The following is a 20646-nucleotide window of genomic DNA, read 5'->3' on the forward strand; positions in this document are numbered from 1 at the left end:
GTGAACGAAATGGCATCGACTTTCGACGATTGAGGAGACCAGGATATAAATGCTTTACATAATGAATAAAGCTCCTGAAGACAGTTACACAAAGGCACATATGAACTATCTTGTGTAAATGCTGTCTAACCCTAAGGCATAATGTAATGATGCGGACAAGTTGTAGCGTTGTCTGATACAATGCACAGAGTAAAGGCATCGGCGACTTTTGATTTGTTTTACTAAGATTCTTCCTATAAAACATGTTAGTCGGGTCTTGATGCTGAAATTATGCATAATTAGACGTGGACACGAAGGATTTAAACTTTATAAGAAAGATTGTTGGTCAACTGCATACAGTAAATCGCATACATAAGAAAGTCGGGAATATTATCCTTCACTTAGTAATGAAAGTTTAATTCCTAGCCCTGCTAATTATAGTTTTCTTATTTATTAAATTATGGCAAATTGTTCCTTGTAAACAAGTTGGTATTGAAAGAAATCGACACATTCTACATGTATGTATGTATGTATGTATGTACAACACATATACAAATAATGACAAGAATGCTGAAAAAAGACAGACGATAGTTACAAAACTATTTTGACATTATCGTGCAACATCATTACTGAATGGATACTGCCCTGCTGAATTACTACTGATCGGAAGAAAAATACTTTTTTTGGGGGGGGGGGGGGGCACGAGACAGATGCCCCCCCCCCCCACTTAACCAAAGAGGAAATTGTTTATGTGTTTGTGTTTCCCCCAATAGATGTGTTGTATCTATTATTGTTTTTGAAGGAATTTAAACATTAAAATCAAAGTTTGAATTTAGAAATTTTGATCGGGCTATTTCTAAAATGGCCCTAGTGTATTTATAAGGTTGTACGTCCGAATAAGGTTTATGTCACCTTTTCCGGATTTCCTCCCTTAGTTCTTTTTAAGTGACCTTTGCTACAGGTCCCCTATGTCCCATGAGTGCTATATGTTGGTGCTATTTGTTTTGTTTGCTATATTTGTTTACGTGTTGGGGCTTAGCTCTAAATCGTCTTTATAACCCAGTTGTTCTATTTCTCCCTTGATGGAATTTTTGTTTTGTATTTGAATTTTGTCGAGAATGCGGTGTGTTACTCTATAAGTTTAAAACCTTAGTGGTTTGGGTGTATGTTATATATACCGCTCTCGTAGGTCAGAGATAAGTAAGATGGGGTCCATACTTTATTTATTTGGTGTATTTCTCTCATCTCGAGCAGGTTATCTTGTATTTATTTATTAGCCAAAATTTCCGAGACATTTTTTGATGAAAGAGTGGAAGGAAGCAAAGCAAGGTAGAAGAATAGTAAGTATTTAAAATGAGTATAGGATTTTTTTTTTTTTTAAATAGAAACGAGTGTTCTGGCAGGAGAGCGTCCGTTATTCTTTCTCAATTTTTATTATTTGTCCACATGATCTCATTGTGTTCACTATGTAATCCGTCACTGTATATAAAGTCTTTTTGTCAAAATTCCCTTCCAAGTATAGCAGATTTTGTGTCTTATATGTAGTTGTCTGTCTAATCTCGTCGATTACTTTTTGTCTTTTAGTTTGTCTTTGTTCACACTGTAGTACTGTATGTGTCTTACTGAAGTTATATTTTTTACACAGTGGGCATTTAGGCGATACTCTGATCATATGCCGCCGCACTGCAACCTCTCCTGTTAACCACATATTATGCATGTATTTAAAGCAGAGGCTCTGTATTTTTAAAGATCCTAACTTAATCCAATTCCCCCATGCTAGTTTCCAATTTACGTATCTATTTTCCAACTCTACTTGGCTCATTACTTTTTCTGTTGCATTTTCCCTAATCCACCAGTATGTTTTTTTCCTTTCCTATACCCCATAAATCTACTTTGTCTCTATATTTAATTAAAACTTCCCTAATTTCTCTCATTTTTCGCGGTGTTTCTAAATGTCTACTTAATTTATTATTTGTATATATATCCTTTCTGTGTCTCATGAGCAAGCCAAACCAAGATATGTATATGGCTTCCCATGCCATATCGGGAACTGCTTCTAAAATTTTAAATCTATTTATAAAATTACTAGCTAATTTGCCACCGGCACCAGAAAACTTGAGCAGAAAATGGCAAGATTTAAAGAAACTGAAGAAATCGGAAAACTATAGACATTTAATGCTCATGCCTACCACGTATCAGAGCTTGTCCGAGTAATTTTTTAAAAACGCTGATAGTTGACTCTTGATGAAAGCAAATCAGCATCTATCAAGTAAATTTGATATTTCACACGTTTGGGAAGACTGTGAAACCCACATGATAGACAGAACCAGGTCACGTTTCATTTTAAATGTTAACATAAGCAGGATTTGAGATGTAGCGTTAGCCTAATTCTAATTAGCTTTAAATATCACTCAACAGTTCTTGACAAAGAAATTAATCAGACATTCTACACTGGACTAGAACTGATTTACATCAACAGCTGGTTGATGTTATGCCCTCACAGGGTTTAAGATCAATGAGAAAAATAGTTTGAAGGCAATCATGTCTCCGCAGCTTTACTGGTGTCTTGTAATTAATAAATAATTAGTATGCCTTTAATACAAATACGCCATATAGATTAAACCTATTAGTTCATATTATCATAAGGAAGCAAATATCCAGTAATGCACTGTTATCCTTTTTACCATCCAGGTTAGTATGTAGAATAAAGCCGTCTTTTACCAATTGAGTCTAGTTCACCCTTCACTGATAAATGGTGCTCACCTGGAATATTCTGTTTCATCTATAACTTCGAACTAGTAATTGATAGCAGCCTATAACAAATCATAATTCCCCACCACATACTTTACCTCTTTCACACTGTACCTTACCTTCCCAGTTAATAATCGCCCTCATATTCTATATCCCATCGTTCATTCAATGATTCTACATTGCATTTATCTGGTAAATCACTAGACTCCATTAAAAGTAAACTTCAAATCGACCTCAACAATATATCAGTTTGGTGTCATCAAAATAAAATGCATATTAACATCTCTAAAACGAAATGTATGACAATTGGAAAAAGGCAGCGTCTATCTACTAACATGGATTTACTTCTAACTCAAAATGGCTTAGACGTATATATTGTCAAAAATCAGAAACTTCTTGGTATCTGCATTGATCAACACCTCAGCTGGAATGCGCATACCGATAACCTATGTGCAATGGTAGTCAAAAGAATAACTCTATTAAAATTGCTTTCAAAATTTCTACCTCCACAATCACTTGAAATTTAGTTTTTGAGTTATATGCTACCACTGATAGATTACGGCTGTACCATATGGGGAAACACATCAAATTATAATCTGTCCAGAATTGATAGACTCCAGAAAAGGGCAGCCCACATAATGCTGAAACTTTCTGTTATGACTCCCTCAAATGTTTTGTTTTCACGTATGAAATGGCTACCTATACAAAAACGTATTCTTTATTTTAAAGGAATCATGACATACAAGTCTTTCAACGGTCTTTCTCCAGATGATATCTCTAACATAATTGAACTAAGATCATCAAATACTGAGCGTAATCTCCGATCGACGACTAACAACGATCTCCAGATTCCTCGGTCGAAAACCAAGCATTACAAAAGTTCATTTTTTGTATCAGCACCTACTGTATGGAATTATCAATGAGGATATGTAATTCAACTTCCCTTGCTTCTTTTAAAATATCATTAACGAAATTTTTTCTAGACCAGCTGGAATGACATAATAAAAGCTCTGAATAGAAAATGTTATAATCATATCTATGATTGATATATCCAGATCTTATTATATATATATATATATATATATATATATATATATATATATATATATGTGTATAAAGTAAGACTTATGCTGAAATGTATGTACCTGTGTATTGTGTGTATTGAATATTGTTCATAGTTGTATGTTTCCCAGTATAGTCACACAGTCAGAATGAGTGCGACGATACCTGGTTATGTGCATGATCTTATATTTTTATTTTGTGCATATTTTTTCTTTCTTATTTTGTTTTAAATATTTAAAAAGAATTGTAACATAGCCGATTAAAAAAACTGAGGACCAGACGGCAGATGGATCAGCCATTACCAAATGTGTTATCCTCGTTAAAGATAGGTAATTATTATTATTATTATTATTATTATTAATGCATACTTCACTGATCGCGTAACTCATATCCACGCCTGAGTTTTACATATTAATTTCACGCGTTTCTCTTTGTTTTCCACCTTTGGTGCAATGTTAATTTCTCTTTGCATAATAATAATAATAATAGTCTTATACATGATGGTAACACAATTAGTACCGAAACTAACCTCACTTGTGGCACTTTATTATCTACATATGTAGAGGAAAATATATAAAATACAGTTGAGAAACAAACATCGTACAGAAAAGGTTTAATGATTGATATACACAGGAACAATTAAGTGTTGATATAGCACAGAAAGCATTGTGTACACCAACATGCATGATTGAAAACTTTTCATTCACACACACACACACACACACACACACACACACACACAGGGGAAAGTTGACCATAACCGGTTATAGACTTTATTTAGATTGTATCCATTTCAAACGCCTGTGACGAAAGGAATGCTCTGATGGTTCTTCTTTAACATCTAGAGGTAGACAGTTCCAAATGAATGGACTCAAACTATTTTTATACAATTCCTTAGAAAGAAGAAAGTTATAATTTGGCATAGAGTGTAGTATCGATAGACCAGAAACTGTATTGACATTATTTGTCCTTTTACTGAACAAACAATAAACAATAGTTTATATAGTTTGGCGTCGAATCATTAGGAAATAAGTCTTTATACTGTGAACAAATACCTTTTAGAAAAATTACCACGTATGATTTTGTCACTCATATTTATACGTAATATTAATTTCATGTCATACGCTATCATTATTCTCATTTCGTTCTAAGTCATACTTGCTGTAAACACTTATTGATTGGAATGCATCTATCGCTCTCCTTTTCATAATATATTTTCTCAGTGCGCGCCTGCGCATGTGATACTGCTGACATATATACATATTTTATTGAATAAAATCTATGAGAAAAGTTATAGACCGCTACTGGAGTTATTCTTCAATAACAAAACATTACAATCACCATCACTATTTAGCACCACATAGACCAATAACTGGTGGCGCCTCCAGTCATGTCAGAAAAATGCGGAGAAGTGCTTGTAGGTGTGTACAGCACCACAATAAAACAATATAAAGAGAATAAATTAAAGACACCAGCAGCACAAATATGATGTTCAATAATAATAATAATAATAATAATAATAAGAAGAAGAAGAAGAAGAAAAATTTACTTGATAAAATAAATCTGTTGATGGTGCACAAAGTTAGATTTTCTTAAACTTTACGCTTTCGCTTGTTTCTGTTACTTAGTTTAACACCATAACAATGTAACACTTCATACAGACCCAAAATTAGGGTATTAAGAGATGCTAATTGTTGATACACGTTCCATGTTGATTTGTTTGATACATTTGGAGATGTGAACAGTTTGTCTTTCTAGGGGCTCATCACATACCACTTTACAAATATGGAAGTCCTTGTAGTGTTGAAACATATATTGAAAAAAAGACAGCAATGGAATCAATTTCTTTTCTTTGTTTTTTGAATTATCCCAGGATCATGTCTCTATGATTCTTGTAAAATATTTTGTTTTCACAATTTTTCAAGGAACTTTACAAAACCATATATTACCATGAAGGTTCCATCTTCGTTTTTATAAAAAAATGTGGTCGCACCGGAATTAATGCGCAGATGGAAACTGGACATCAATAATTAATTCAAACTAGATATTCTTATAAAATACAAAGTTATTATTTTGATACTAGGTTTTTTATATATTGGAAGATAAAAGACTAAAACTTGGGCTTATGAAAATAGATGAAATGTGGACAGAAATAGAAGCTACAAAAAAAAATAACTATTTAATTATTATGCAAATTGATAAAACTTGTTGCACGAATGTTGCATGCACAAGGTTCGTGTAAATTTTAATCATAAACATTTATAAACTTCCATGTTAATATCTTTTCAAAATCTTTATTTTAATTTAATTTTTATTATTATTTTAAATTATTTATTTTGATTTAATATTTTAATATTTTAATAGCCATAGTTTCTTCAGTGTTACTTCTAATATACATATAGCCATATAGTATTACCGTTTACTGGTAATACATTTAAAATATAGCCCAAAAACAATGTCATGCCTAAAGTACATCCTCCATTATAGTGACCAATATATAAGAAATAAAGTAACATATACACCGAGTTTCTTGATATGTGGAAGCCTGTAAAACTGACAGGATTATACAATTTTGGAGAGAACGCTGTTATTGGTTGATCTTAAAATTAGTCAGTACTGAAAAGTTATAAGCTACCATGACAATAAATAAATAAATAAATCTATCTCTCCTTCTTCCTATTATTATTATTATTATTATTAGAAGAAGAAGAAGAAGAAGAAGAAGAAGAGCAAGAACAAGAAGAAAATGAATTATCTAAACTGATATAATGGTATGGTGATGACAACAATGATGATAGTGCTGCTAATGGTAATGATGATGAGCTGGAGGTTGCTTATTTTTTGCTTCAACATTATTTTTAACCTGATTGTGAATATTATTTTTAACCTGATTGTATATATTTGTGATCATCTAAAAAAAACTGTTCTGCTAAAACACTTTTGGGAACCGATGAAAACTGGACTTAAATATTTGATGAAGAGGTACAGTGCTTTTGTGGAATTGGTTTTTATATTTGTGTGTCTGTGACACAATTCCACAAACGTGTCAGTTTTTTTCTCTCACTTCCACAGATTATCACATCATCAGCTAAGGGTGATTTACCCTAGCTACCCTATGTTTCATCGTCTCGGAATACACAACGATGATAATGTCCTACTTTAATTCTAAGTTTGAATCTCTTCTGACTAAACTGGACTATTTTAGTAATAAACTAATATCGCTCATTCGTTTTATCTAATATTAAGTGGCATAACAAGGATATCAAACCTGGGGTGGGGTGGGGGTGGGGGTGGGGGTGGGCTGGGGGTGGGGGTGGTCTCAACTGAGCTATAGGGCTTGACTTATATTTGAACGCATACGATTAAGAAATGTTGATTTTAGGTCTAATATGATGTCAAAAGAAGGAAGTAGATGATATAAACTTGCATGCAATAGTGTTGTAAAGGAGGGTTTGGGGTACGGACGGAGTGTTTGCTCCGTACGCTAGTGGCATTGGGGCACCAAAACCATGGATGGGTGCCAGAGGTGTTGTGGTGCCAAAAAACCCTTGGGCTATCATCGTCGTCCCGACGCCATTTACCTTTAGGACGCCAATGCTTGCATGCAAAGTTAGAATGTATTTATGCTTTAAAACAAACATTGCTCTTGTGGCAGTGACAATTTGTTACTTTTGACATGACATATAATTATTATTATTATTATTATTATTATTATTATTAATTCTGATATTTTGTTCTTGTTGGCACTGCCAATGACATCAAAGTAGAAAAGTGATAAAATATGCCTCGCTTCTGTAAAACAAGATGTCGAGAGTTCGAAACTCGCTGTGGCATCCCAATTTTTTTGCAAATACATTTTTTTGGCATTTCTGTCAAATTCGCTCATTCCAATTTTACTTTTTCAAATTTTTTATCTTGAAAATGAATGGCTTTTTTATATTGATACCCATATTTATCTTTCTATGTGTCAGGCTGCCAAACAAGAGGTCGCAATTTTTTTAACACATTTTTTTATTTTGTAATTCAATTTTTTTTAAATTTGCTTATCCTATTATTATTTTTTTTTTATTATGTTGAAACAGGCAATTGAGCTAAGTACAAATACATGCCAAATAGACACTACTTAAATCGATGGATATCAGGTAAAATCTAGCATTGGTCCAGCAGTCAGCAGAAAGCAGAAAGTACAAGCTTCGACCGTTCTATTGGAGAGAGAGAGAGAGAGAGAGAGAGAGAGAGAGAACGTCTTTACCCTAAGGGCTACGTGGTATCACCTACAAATCACTGATGCTGTTTTTATTTTTTAAATTCTGATAGAATCCATGGTCTTTCCTTGTTATTGTGGGCTTATTCAAACATGATCGCCATAAGACACTCCAAAGGAGGTAACTGTTTTTTGTTCACGTATTATTCTTTCAAAATATATGACTAAGTTCCCTCCCCCCCCCCCCAATTTTCAATACGTTTGGAAAGGAGAGTGGCGTGTTTGAAGTACACTAAGAGTCGTGAATAAGGGATCTAAGAAAAATGATATTCGATATCAAAGAGGAAATATAAAAGAAGAAAAAAGCACTAATATGTCGCTACAAACTGGATTCAATAGCGGAAAAAGAGTTGATAACATATAGACCTTTGAAGAATAATGCGTATGCACGTAGGGCCAGTAATGTAAAATATACCAATATTGACGGGAAACACATTTTTTGGCTTAGTGTGTAAGGTCATTAAACATGGTAACTAATATTGATCAAATAAAATCAAGATTTAATCTCTTTAGTTGAAAGATCTCGCTTTGTTGAAGCCTAAGAAATTCGCGCAGTACAGGGCAGAACTTGAAAACAAAAATACACGCACATTCATTAATGTGGATAAAATCACTTTATGCTGATTGGAAAACACTGTTCTTGTTTATAAAATACGAAAAGAAACACTTACCTTTACTTTGCTGTCCAACTGTCGTCTGCAAAAATCTCAGCCAAATGCTGTACATACGCCCGACCGATTATGTTTCGGCGTACTGACATCATAAGTCATAGATAACAGCGCCCCCCTGTGTTTGTTTGGATTTATGCTAGCTGATTTACACTTTGATCAGACCGTTTACATTCCATACATTTCATTTAATACCACATCATTTGGAATATGAGCTGATCATTCCATTCTGTTCTTCAGACCATTTCAACTAATGCCAGATCATTTGAAATCTGAATACATCATTTCATTTGTTTGGTTAAATCATTTAATTCTAGACTACATAATTTAATTTATTACTACGTCATTTGGAAGCAGATTTCATCAATCCGTTTTGTTCTTTAAATCATTTAATTTAATACCACATCATTTGGAATCTGAATTCATCATTTCATTTGTTGAGTTAAATCATTTCATTTCATACTTAGTAATTTCATTTAATAATATGTCATTTGGAAGCAGATTTCATCAATCCGTTTTGTTCTTTAAATCATTTTATTTAATGCCAGATCATTTGGAATTTAAATTCATGATTTCATTTGTTGAGTTAAATCATTTCATTTTAGACTACATCATTTTATCTAATAGCACGTCATTTGGAAGCAGATATCATCATTCCATTTTGTTCTTTAAATCATTTTATTTAATACCAGATCATTTCATTTAACGCCACATCATTTGAAATCTGAATTCATTATTTCATTTATGGGGTTCAATCATTTCATTTCATGCTACATCACTTCATATCACACAGCATCATTTGGAATCTGAATACATCATTCCGTTTGATGTGTTAAATCATTTCATTTCACTCTACAACATTTCATGTGACACCACATCATTTGAAATCTGGATTGATCATTTAATTTGCTAGGTTAAATCATTTGATTTCATACTAGATGATTTGATTAATTTAATTTTGGCGGCGACGGCTGCCCATATGCATGTTGCTGTCAAGTTAGCTGTAGCTGCTTGATCATTTTGCCAGTCACAAGAAACTTTTGTGTATCCGACCCAAACTAGCCAACCATACCTAAAAGTGTGTGAGAGTTTCTGATGGCACTTAACAAGGACAGACACTGGTGATTTTCTTCCTGTTTTCTGATCAACCACTCCTTGTAAATTCGATTTCCCTCAAGCTTCACCATCTTCTCAATATCATCCAGCATAGAATTCAGTTTCCTTCTGATGTCTCCAACTTCTAAATAAATACTGTTAACATGTGACTCCATAATACCTATATTTTCTTCCTTCATTTCCATAAATTCCTTAAGATGATCCTCTAATTTTAGTATTTGTTCTTTTATGTTTTCTTCCTTCATCTCCTTTAACAGAACTGAAAGAATGTCTTTCAATTCGAGCACATCCTGACATGCTTTATGATGAAGGAAAGAACATGTCTCACAACATGCAATCTCGTGGTTCCTACAGTAAAACCTGATATCTTCATTATCATGGTCAGGGCATCGAAATCCCTCTCTAAGTCTTATGCGGATTTCAGGATTATTTTCCAAATCTTCTGTAGTAATAATTTGATGGCTTTTACTCATCCTCATTTTTTCATGGTATATAGTACAGTTATCACATATAAACTCTTCACATACGACACAGAATTTCTTAGCAAAGTCTGATGTACTCGAACATACTTCGCAGAACCGTTCCACTTTCAATTTCCCCAACAGTGGAAATTTACTGTTAGGAAATGAAGAAGCCCATTCTTCAACTGGTTTATCTTTAATTGATGGCCTGGTTACTGCTCTTCAAACAGGACACATAAATTCCTCAAATGTCTGATCGGTACTACTAGCCTTTTTTGTTATATAGTCCTGTAGACAGTGTTCACAAAATGAATGCAAGCACGGCAGCTGATGGGGATTGGTGAACCCGTCCACACAGATCGAGCATATATGTCTGTCTTTGAAGGAATAATTGGTAATTGCAGTAGCCATTACAACAAAGACATCAAACAAAGGAGTTTTAAAGAGAATAAATCGCAACTGAGTAGTTTGCATAGCAGTGTTAACAATAATTTGTCTTTGAGTTTCTCCTTAACTGCTTCTGACATGTATTAATCACGTTATAATATTTTCCGGTATGACCGTGAAGTGTTCCTATCATGATGAGACTCCTAAATCTTGTACCGGTTTTTGATATCTCTAGTGACTTAACTGGCAATGCGTACAACATAGCATGAGACACACTATACCAACAAGTAGATCTCGGCTTTTCTTTACATTTCTGGTAGCCGGCTTCGACCATTACCCTCTCGTCGTCGGTTGCAATCACATTATTATCTTTGAAATTAAAACAAAACTCAGGCTAATTATGTAATTAATCTGATAATTCTGCATGCAAAACAATATTTTTGTAATTAATTAGTTAATAAAATAATAAACTATGTTGCTGGAAACATATGTATGTGCATACATATATAGATATGGTAAATCTCCTTACATGCCTGATAATGGATCAACCCAACCCCTGGAAAGAGATGAAATTAAAGACATTTATGCATTCTGCTACTGATACAGAAAATAGTAACTTGCAGAACAAGTAATAAACACTGATGTTTCCATTGATAGCTATGACATGTTTGGCAATAAATGGATTCCCAACTTGTAAAACTCAATAGATTTAAATAAATTTAGTATGGTAATTTACATGTTGAATTTATCATTGTCAGATGTCCTCATTTATTTCTTTGTTTAAATACAAACTAATTAATTTTTTTAGAATATTAAATTTGACATTTTAAGACGATCACACAGAGCTGTACGGATTGAAAAGTAGACTGGCAGCAGGTAACTTAAAAAACAGTGTAATTAAAGACTTGTTAGTTCACACATTTTATTCTTTTATCAGGACTAAAAAATAAAATATTGTATTTTTTTACTTTTTAATGCATAACTTGTAAATCTAATATGTCATATGGCTTGCATAGCTTGATTCATGTTCACTAGGGCCATGACCATTCGAAATGATATGTCACCAGTATGAATACTATTTAATGTGTGGAAAATCAGCCATATTCATTTTACCAGTAAATATCAATACATTTAAATGTGTGGAAAATCAGCATATACATTTTACCAGTAAGTGTCTACACACTTTTTGTGTTTGCCACCATTGACAAATTTATTTGATTTTTAATTATAAATGACATGATTTCCAAGAGAACCCTACCCAGCCTTAAAAAAAAATGTTCAATAGAAAGTTCGGAAAGAAAATTCAGATGCAGAGCCTTTTAAGATCTTTTCATCCAGATTGGACACTTAAGGATGAAACCTGTGATAAAGTTGAAATGCTCATAAATAGTTATTCTGGATTAAAAGAGTAAAGAAAAATATGAGATAGAAAAGTAAAAATGAAAAATTACTCCAGAAAACGTTTATACCAAAAGGAACACCTCTATTTAATTGTTCCATTAAATCTGCCTTTGACCTGTACTAAGGTCAAAATAGATGGTTCTTCATTGGTTGTTGGGGAAAATTACCCACCCTCCTCGTTAACCCACACTTAATTGTAAGATGGAAATAGCCCTACTATACAACTTTCAGAAGTGACAGACCTTACAAGTTTATATACTATGAATGTCTATTGGATATTTGGAGTCATGAACTCATCTGAGACAAGAGAAATACAAAGTCCCTAAAATATACTTGTACAATAACTGTGCTGGTGACCCAAGCATGTGCATTCAAAAGTATGTCCTAAATGATTCTGCTAGAAAACAGTTACAACCGACTGTGTGCTATTATTTTAACTGACAGGAAATCTGCAAGCACATAATACATCAGCATTTTTAAGTTATTCCCATATATATGTGCTTTACTGGCAGTATATGAAAGCAGTTATAGCCTATTGGGTGCTTATATGTGTACTGACAGGAAATCAGCAAGTAATAATATATCAGCATTATATATATATATATATATATATATATATATATATATATATATATATATATATATATATATATATATACACACATATACATACACCGCTCCGGTGGCCTAGTGGTTAGAGCGTCAACCTCAGATGCGGGAAGTTGTGGGTTCGATCCCCAAACGAGTCGTACCAAAGACTTACATAAATGGTACTAACAGCTGCCTCGCTTGGCGCTCAGCATTAAAAGGTTAGTGTTAGGACTGGTCGGCCCGGTGTCAGGATAATGTGACTGGGTGGGACATCATTCTATATGTCTGCGGCATGATGCCCCAGTGCTAGACATCATTATAAACTGCCACACTGCAGACATTGTAGCGATATGACTGAAAAATTGTTAAAGCTACATTAAAAATCAAAATCACATCACATCACATCACATATACATACACATGTATGTGAACTGACAGGAAATCAGCAAGTAAAAATATAACAGCATTATATATATATATATATATATATATATATATATATATATATATATATACACACACACATATGTGTGTGTGTGTGTGCTCTACTGGCAGTATATAAATGCAGCTATAACCTATTGTGTGCTATTGTGTCAACTGACATTAGCTCAGTAAGCCGAAAATACAACAGCAAGTTATGTACATATAACACATATACATGTACCAAATATACATATACCATGTAGGCCCTAATCTGCAGGTGCATTATGCTACAGCAGATCAGATCTTTGTTGCCTGTAATTTGACTTTACTTATAATCGAGTAAATTTTTATTATATGTGCTTTAATAGCAGTATATGAAATGTGCTAGCACTATATGATGCATATTGATAATTGACAGTTCTTTATATATATATATATATATATATATATATATATATATATATATATATATATATATATATATACTACAAGTTGAGTCAAGCTACAAACAACAAAGATTCTGATCTGGTATAGCATAATTCACTTGCTGTTCAGGGTCAGTGTTGTTTGTTCAACTGATTACCCCGAACAATTTACACAGTTCCAGATCTGCTGGTTCAATATGCGATGGCAGATCTGGGGCTCTGAAGTTTGCAGTTGGACTTGACTTGTATGTGAGTATGTACAGTAGGCATCACCCAGCCTTAGTGTTGGATAGAGTTTTTCATCATAAATGATTTTGGTTTAGTGTTTTGTGACAGAAGCAAAAGTAATTTATATGGTGCAAGGTCAATTGGAGTAAAGTGCCCAAGGACACACCACATTAGATGATGTGGGCTGAATCACTGATAGGATTCAAACCTCTCCCTTTTTGTGATAAGTTAGACATAGTAAACACTGAACTGACTGTTCCTACACTGTAAATAATAATCAATAATAATAATAATTATAATAATAACTGTTAGCATTTTGCTAAACTGAATTTACCTTTCTCACCTGGTATAGAATTGAGAGACAAGCATACATTACATAAATAAAAGTAGGTCAATATTATTTTGTATATTAAAAAGAGATGGCAATTCTCTGCCCCCCCCCCCCGCCTTTATTCAAGTACACCGAGTCCAAGTATATATCGTCTACATTTCCTAGCATGTTCCTGTTAGGTAAATATCATTCTGTTGATTCTCTACTGTTAGATTAAAGTAATCTTAGATTAATGCGGCAATAGCTTAGGTTAGGTGCAGTAAATTTTCCATGCTGTAGAAAATGTTTATTATTTCAAAACCTGTTTTCATGTTACTTTTGCTAGTCCCCTTAAATAAGAACAATAATATTCATTTATTTATTTGTATTTATATGTCTGTCGATCAGAATACACACATTTGTGTAAATGATATAGTTTTGATCAATTTTGATGAATAGGCTTAAATCTTTTACATCCTGGATGAGTACACTGATGAGCAGGATCGATGAATATTAACAAGGTCATTTTGCATGTTATTGAAAGAGCTTGTTAACACTTTAGAGACTTTATTTCTAATCATATTTTTATTTTTGGTAAATAGGTTTATATCATTCAGATTTAGAATGTTTTATTATAAGCAAGATCACAACATATTAATAAAGTGATACTGCACATGATCAGTTGAACTTCACACCACTTGAGACTATATTTTGGATATGGTTTTAATCAAACTTGGAAAATTATAATATCATCAAGGTATTGATTATTTTTTATTATGAGCCAGTCCTAGTTTTATTTAGGACTTGGACTTGCAGCTGATTGGCTTAATTGTTTTGGAACTCTTGAAACTGTATTTTTTCAATAGGATTTTGATCAAACTTGGTAAATAGGCTTTTGTTATCATGATCATGTTTAAGCATGAATATGAGTGAAATGCATGTATATTAATTATATGACCTTGCACCTGATTGGCTGAAGTTGTCAAACACTTAAACATCTATATTTGTGTACAAATTCTGAAACAGCTTGTGAAAAAGTTACATATTATCAAAATTTTGGAAGAGTATGTATATGAAAATTAGGTGAGCATATAAATGAGGGTATTTCTTATCTGATTCACTAAACTTGTTGCCCATCTAGAGACTGAATTCCAGCAAGATTTTTCTCCTCCTTAATAAACAAGCTTATATTATTATTAGTGTCAAAGACAGATTCTATAAAAGTGTGATTTGTGTATATTAATGAATACTATCAATCTCATTTGCTGACCTTGTTACCTCTCAAGATATTGAAGATAATTTCTCATACAATTGTTATCAGTGTCAGTATATAAGATTATAAAATAGGTGGGTTTTGATTTTGCACAAGAGGCTATGCATGTTAATTCTACCTTTATCATTAGAAAGAAGTTTTTAATACAGGTTTTGATTTGGTGCTTTTTAGCGCAGCAACTAAAAAAGGTTAATTAATGCTGAGGCAATAGAAGCAAAGTGCTTTATCTAAGGTCACACCACAGAAGATAACACAGGCTTTTCAGACGGTAGGGTTTGAACTCACACCCTTTTGGTCATGGGTCCAGCATGCTAACCACTGAGCTATTGCAGTAAAATATGTCAAATCAAATTAAATTTGTAAGATAGTTTACATACGTTGTGTTCTTAGTGCTAATCTATTCTAAAACCGAAAATTTAGGCTGCACATTCCCTGTTAGTTTGGAAATAAATCCCAAGCAATTCTCTAAATACAGAGATAATTACAAAGTTATACAGGCAGTGATTGCAGTTATGATAGGTGATATTTATGCATTCTGAGTATCTGGTATGTTTTTTTGTTGCTTTTTTTAAATTAGCATGAATTCCACAATCATGTGCACTACAATATTAACATAAAGTTATTTAAGCCATGTGAATAATGTCATGCCCACTTGGGACTCTAGTTTAGAAGTTTAGAATACCTACATTTACTTGGTGCTAATGAGCCAGGATTATGCTGCCATATATATATATATATATATATATATATATATATATATATATATATATATATATATATTATACATCCTTCCGGTTGAGGTGTTCTGGCAAAAACTAGCTGGTATTAGATTTCTGATTCAACTACAAGTGATGTGGATGGTACTGAAAAAAGTTCAGAGATTACATTTGTTTTCTTTTCATATTTGTGATATTTAGATAAACTCAAGCAGACTAGTCAATACAAACTGCTGCCATTGAAAACACTGGATATACCCAACAACCAGGTGAATAAACTTTTTTCTGGTTCTCAATTTTCATACATTGCAAAATAAAAGACCTTTTTTTGTCCATACTTAAATTTATCAATTGGAAGGGGTACTTCTGTGTTTTCTTAAGCATAGTTTTAAGTTGATAAACTGTAACAACCATAAAATCTATAAAGTAGATTGTTGTTGTTGTTGTTGTAGGGTTTAACGCCATTTTTCAGCACATGATAGGCTATACATGGCTGCCAGTATTAATGGTGGAGGAAGAACCCGGTAAAACCCCGGAAACGAACCACCGACCCACGAGAAGCTACTGGCAAGCTTTCTCATGTACCCACATTGGCAGAATCCGAGACTCGAACCCACGCAGGCAGAGGTGAGATGGCCGTGATCCGTAACGGAGAACGCTTTAGACCACTCGGCCACTTGGGGCCCCTATAAAGTAGGTACCCGTTAGAAAAGGCGATAACAGTAATTTTATAAATGATTTGTTGAACAAAAACGTCAGACAAGCAAAACAAATTTCAGCTTCAGTTTTGCCTCTGCTACAAAACATAATTCTTTAATTTTGTTCAGACATCATATGTATCTTACTTTCTCTAAGGCCATGCGTATTTTCATCATACTCCAGAGTCTTGCAGCGTCATCTTTATCCAGGATAGAAAATAAATATATGATTCAAAAACCCATTAATGTACCAATTCTATCAGCACAATTATTGGATATTCATCCACCAATGGCTTCCCATCAAATTCCTTCACAGAATCTTGAACCCTTACAGGACCATAAATGACCATGATATCTCCCTGAGACTTGATTTCACTGAACATTGAATCAAAGGACTTTTGCCACCAATTGGCCTGGGAAAAAAAATAGACTAACAAGAGGTGCAACATTAATTGATCATCCTAATCCAGAGACTTGTTGCCATCATTATCAAGGATAGAGAACAAATCCATAAGTCAAAAACTCATTAGTTTCCCAAATTCCATAAGCACAATTATGTTATTCTCATTCACCAATGCCTTTTCATCATCTTCCTTCTCAGCATCATGACTCCCTCCAGGGCCCTAAATGACCTTGAGGTCTCACTGAGACTGGATTTCCTTGTGCACTGAAACCAAGGATTTGTCCACCAATTGGCCCTGGAAAAACAGATTAACAAGAGGTGCAACATTAATTGATACCTGCCTAAGAGCCAAATGCAAAAGCAGTTGGCCATAAATCTTGGCCAAATGAATACTTTCTGTTCCAATATTTCTAGTGGTATCGATTCCAAAAATTAAGAAAACAGGCATTTCAGTGTTTGTCCAGCTTTTTATCAGCATCACTGTTTGATTGCACATTGACATTGTTTGTTCTATATTGAAAGGTCCCTTTGACAGGATGCTTTGTGTCAAAGTTGGCCAACTTATGTTCCGCATTTATTTTACTGATAAAGTTATGTTGAAGTTACTCAAAAAATTTAAAACTGAAGTTACACTAAAATGTGAACATTGTTTAATCACTTGATTGTCTGACTGAAGTTACACTAAAATGTGACCATTGTTTAATCACTCGATTGTCAGACTGAAGTTACACTCAAATTTTATCCTATCTAAATACATGTACTGAGAGTTAGACTTAAGTTTATATCCAGCAGCAAGGACTTGATGTTTTTTATTACATTCAAGACTGGTTTTCTTGTTAATTGTTATAGTTTTCTTTCAGTATTAAAATCCAGAAAATGTGATAGAGTTGACTGATCACAGTTCCAATATATGGTCTAAGGACAGGAAGAACAATGGAAGATAGTGTTCTTTGCTCTACTGAGCACCTGTATTTAGAACCTCAGTCCATATTATAGTGCTCTGGCCACAGAAATGCTGGGGAAAATAACACTTGGTGTCCTGGATGCCACAGTCAGCCAAGAGTTTGATAGTTGATATGGAGAAAGTGCCACCTCAAAAAAAATGGTAGGATGTTGCTATGATAGAATTATATCAAATTGTTTTTTTTAATTGTACAGGTGTTTGTTGTAGTCATATTAGGCACCATTTAAACTATTCAATTATCAGGTAAATGTCTGTTTCACAGTAGTTTATGACTGATAATTATCAGGTACATGTCATTTCATAACAGTTTATGACTATAATAATTATCAGGTACATGTACGTTTCATGATAGTTTTTGGTTATGATAATTATCAGGTACACATCGGTTTCAGAATAGTTTATGAATATGATAGCTTATGAATATGATAATTATCAGGTATATGTCTGTTTCATAAAAGTTTATGGTTATGATAATTATCAGGTACACATCGGTTTCGGGGCCCCGAGTGGCCGAGTGGTCTAAAGCGCTCTCCGTTACAGATCACTGCCATCTCACCTCTGTCTGCGTGGGTTCGAGTCCAGGATTCGGCCAATGTGGGTATGTGAGAAAGCTTGCCAGTAACTTCTCGTGGGTCGGTGGTTCTTCTCAGGGTTTTCCAGGGTTCTTCTCCACCATTAATACTGGCCGCCATACATAGCCTATCGTGTGCTGAAAAATGGCATTAAACCCCACAACAACAACAACAACACATCGGTTTCAGAATAGTTTATGAATATGATAATTTTTTAATATGATAAGTATCAGGTATATTTCAGTTTCATGATAGTTTATGAATATGATAATTATCAGGCATATGTCTATTTCACAAAAGTTTATGAATATGATACTTATCATGTACATATCTGTTTCACAATGGTTTATGAATATGATAATTATCAGGTACATGTGTTTCATTCAGTTTTATTTTTGCTGAGTTACTTTAGAGGGACTTTACAGATTGAAATCATAGAAATTCAAGAATACATATTTCAAGCCATTATTGATTAGGAAATATAAGAAATGAGTAAAGACAACTTGCCTGGTACTTGTAAGACATGATATAATGCTGTGACAACTTGGCTGGTCCTTGTAGGACATGAGATAATGTAGTGACAACTTGGCTGGTCCTTGTAAGACGTGATGTGATTTTGATTTTTAACGTAGCTTTAACAATTTTTCAGTCATATCGCTACGATGTCTGCAATGTGGCAGTTTATAGTGATGTCTAGCACTGGGGCATCATGTCGCAGACATGTAGCATGATGTCCCACCCAGTCACATTATCCTGACACTGGGCCGACCAGTCCTAACACTAAGCTCTTAATGCTGAGCGCCAAGTGAGGCAGCTGTTAGTACCATTTCTGTAAGTCTTTGGTATGACTCGGCCGGGGATCGAACCCACGACCTCCCGCATCCGAGGCGAACGCTCTAACCACTAGGCCACCAGAGCAGTCCCGTGTAAGACATGAGATAAATAAATGTACTGACAACTTGACTGGTCCTTTTATATATTTCATATATTTTATCAAACAATGTGTAGTAAGTCCTGTAGTCAGTTTTTTTATCAGTACAATGGCACAGGTTTGGTCATGTGGGGTAATCTCTACATGTTGCATTTGATTTGTAATTCTGAAACATTCAGGCTTCGTCAACAACTTCACAGGTTTAGTATGATGCATTTGCAATAGTGCATATGACAACAACAGAAAACATGTTGGTAAATACTTAATCCTTCTGTGACCTTGTTTAACATCTCTTTTCAAATTCAGGGGTTCCCAACAACCAAGTTGTTCTCATCTGGTAATACAATTTGTGATGCAGAGAATTTTGAGGGTGGATGTTCCTTGTCAAACATCATAAACTGGGAAAAATGGTAGAAGGTGTCCACTTATACAAGTTTAAAGGTAATAAAGTTGTATTACTTGTTCAAGATTGAGGCTCACAGTAAATTGTTATTACAATATATTTTGACTTTGATTATGTACCTTGTCAAAGTAGTGTGGCTATTTATATAAGCCTGTATGTAATTTCTATTTTTTTCTTTGTATCTTTGTCATATAAAGAACATTGATGTGGCAGACATCATCTAATTATTAAAATAAAAAATAGTAACTATGGTGCAAAGACATTTTTGTAAATCTAGTAAGGAAAAACATTGTAGGTCATCTGATAATTTCATTGCATGTAAAAATAAAATTCTTGAATGTTAATATTTCTTTTGAAAACTTGTATGCGCTAGGTATATCAGTGAAAGTGGCATATTGTACTGTACATCTTCTGCCATCCCTTCACATAATGCTATGTCTGTACATCCTGTCATGCCACTCTATCACATTATGCCAAGGCTGTGAATCTCCTGCCATCCCTTCACATTATGACATGTATATGTGTCTCCTGCAATCCTTTCACATTATACCAAGTTTGTGAATCTCCTGCCATCCCTTCACATTATGCCATGTCTGTGCATGTCATGCTATCCCAATATA

The sequence above is a fragment of the Sinohyriopsis cumingii genome, chromosome 12 (assembly GCF_028554795.1).
Source record: "Sinohyriopsis cumingii isolate HCF-2022 chromosome 12, ASM2855479v2, whole genome shotgun sequence".
NCBI lineage: Eukaryota > Metazoa > Mollusca > Bivalvia > Unionida > Unionidae > Sinohyriopsis > Sinohyriopsis cumingii.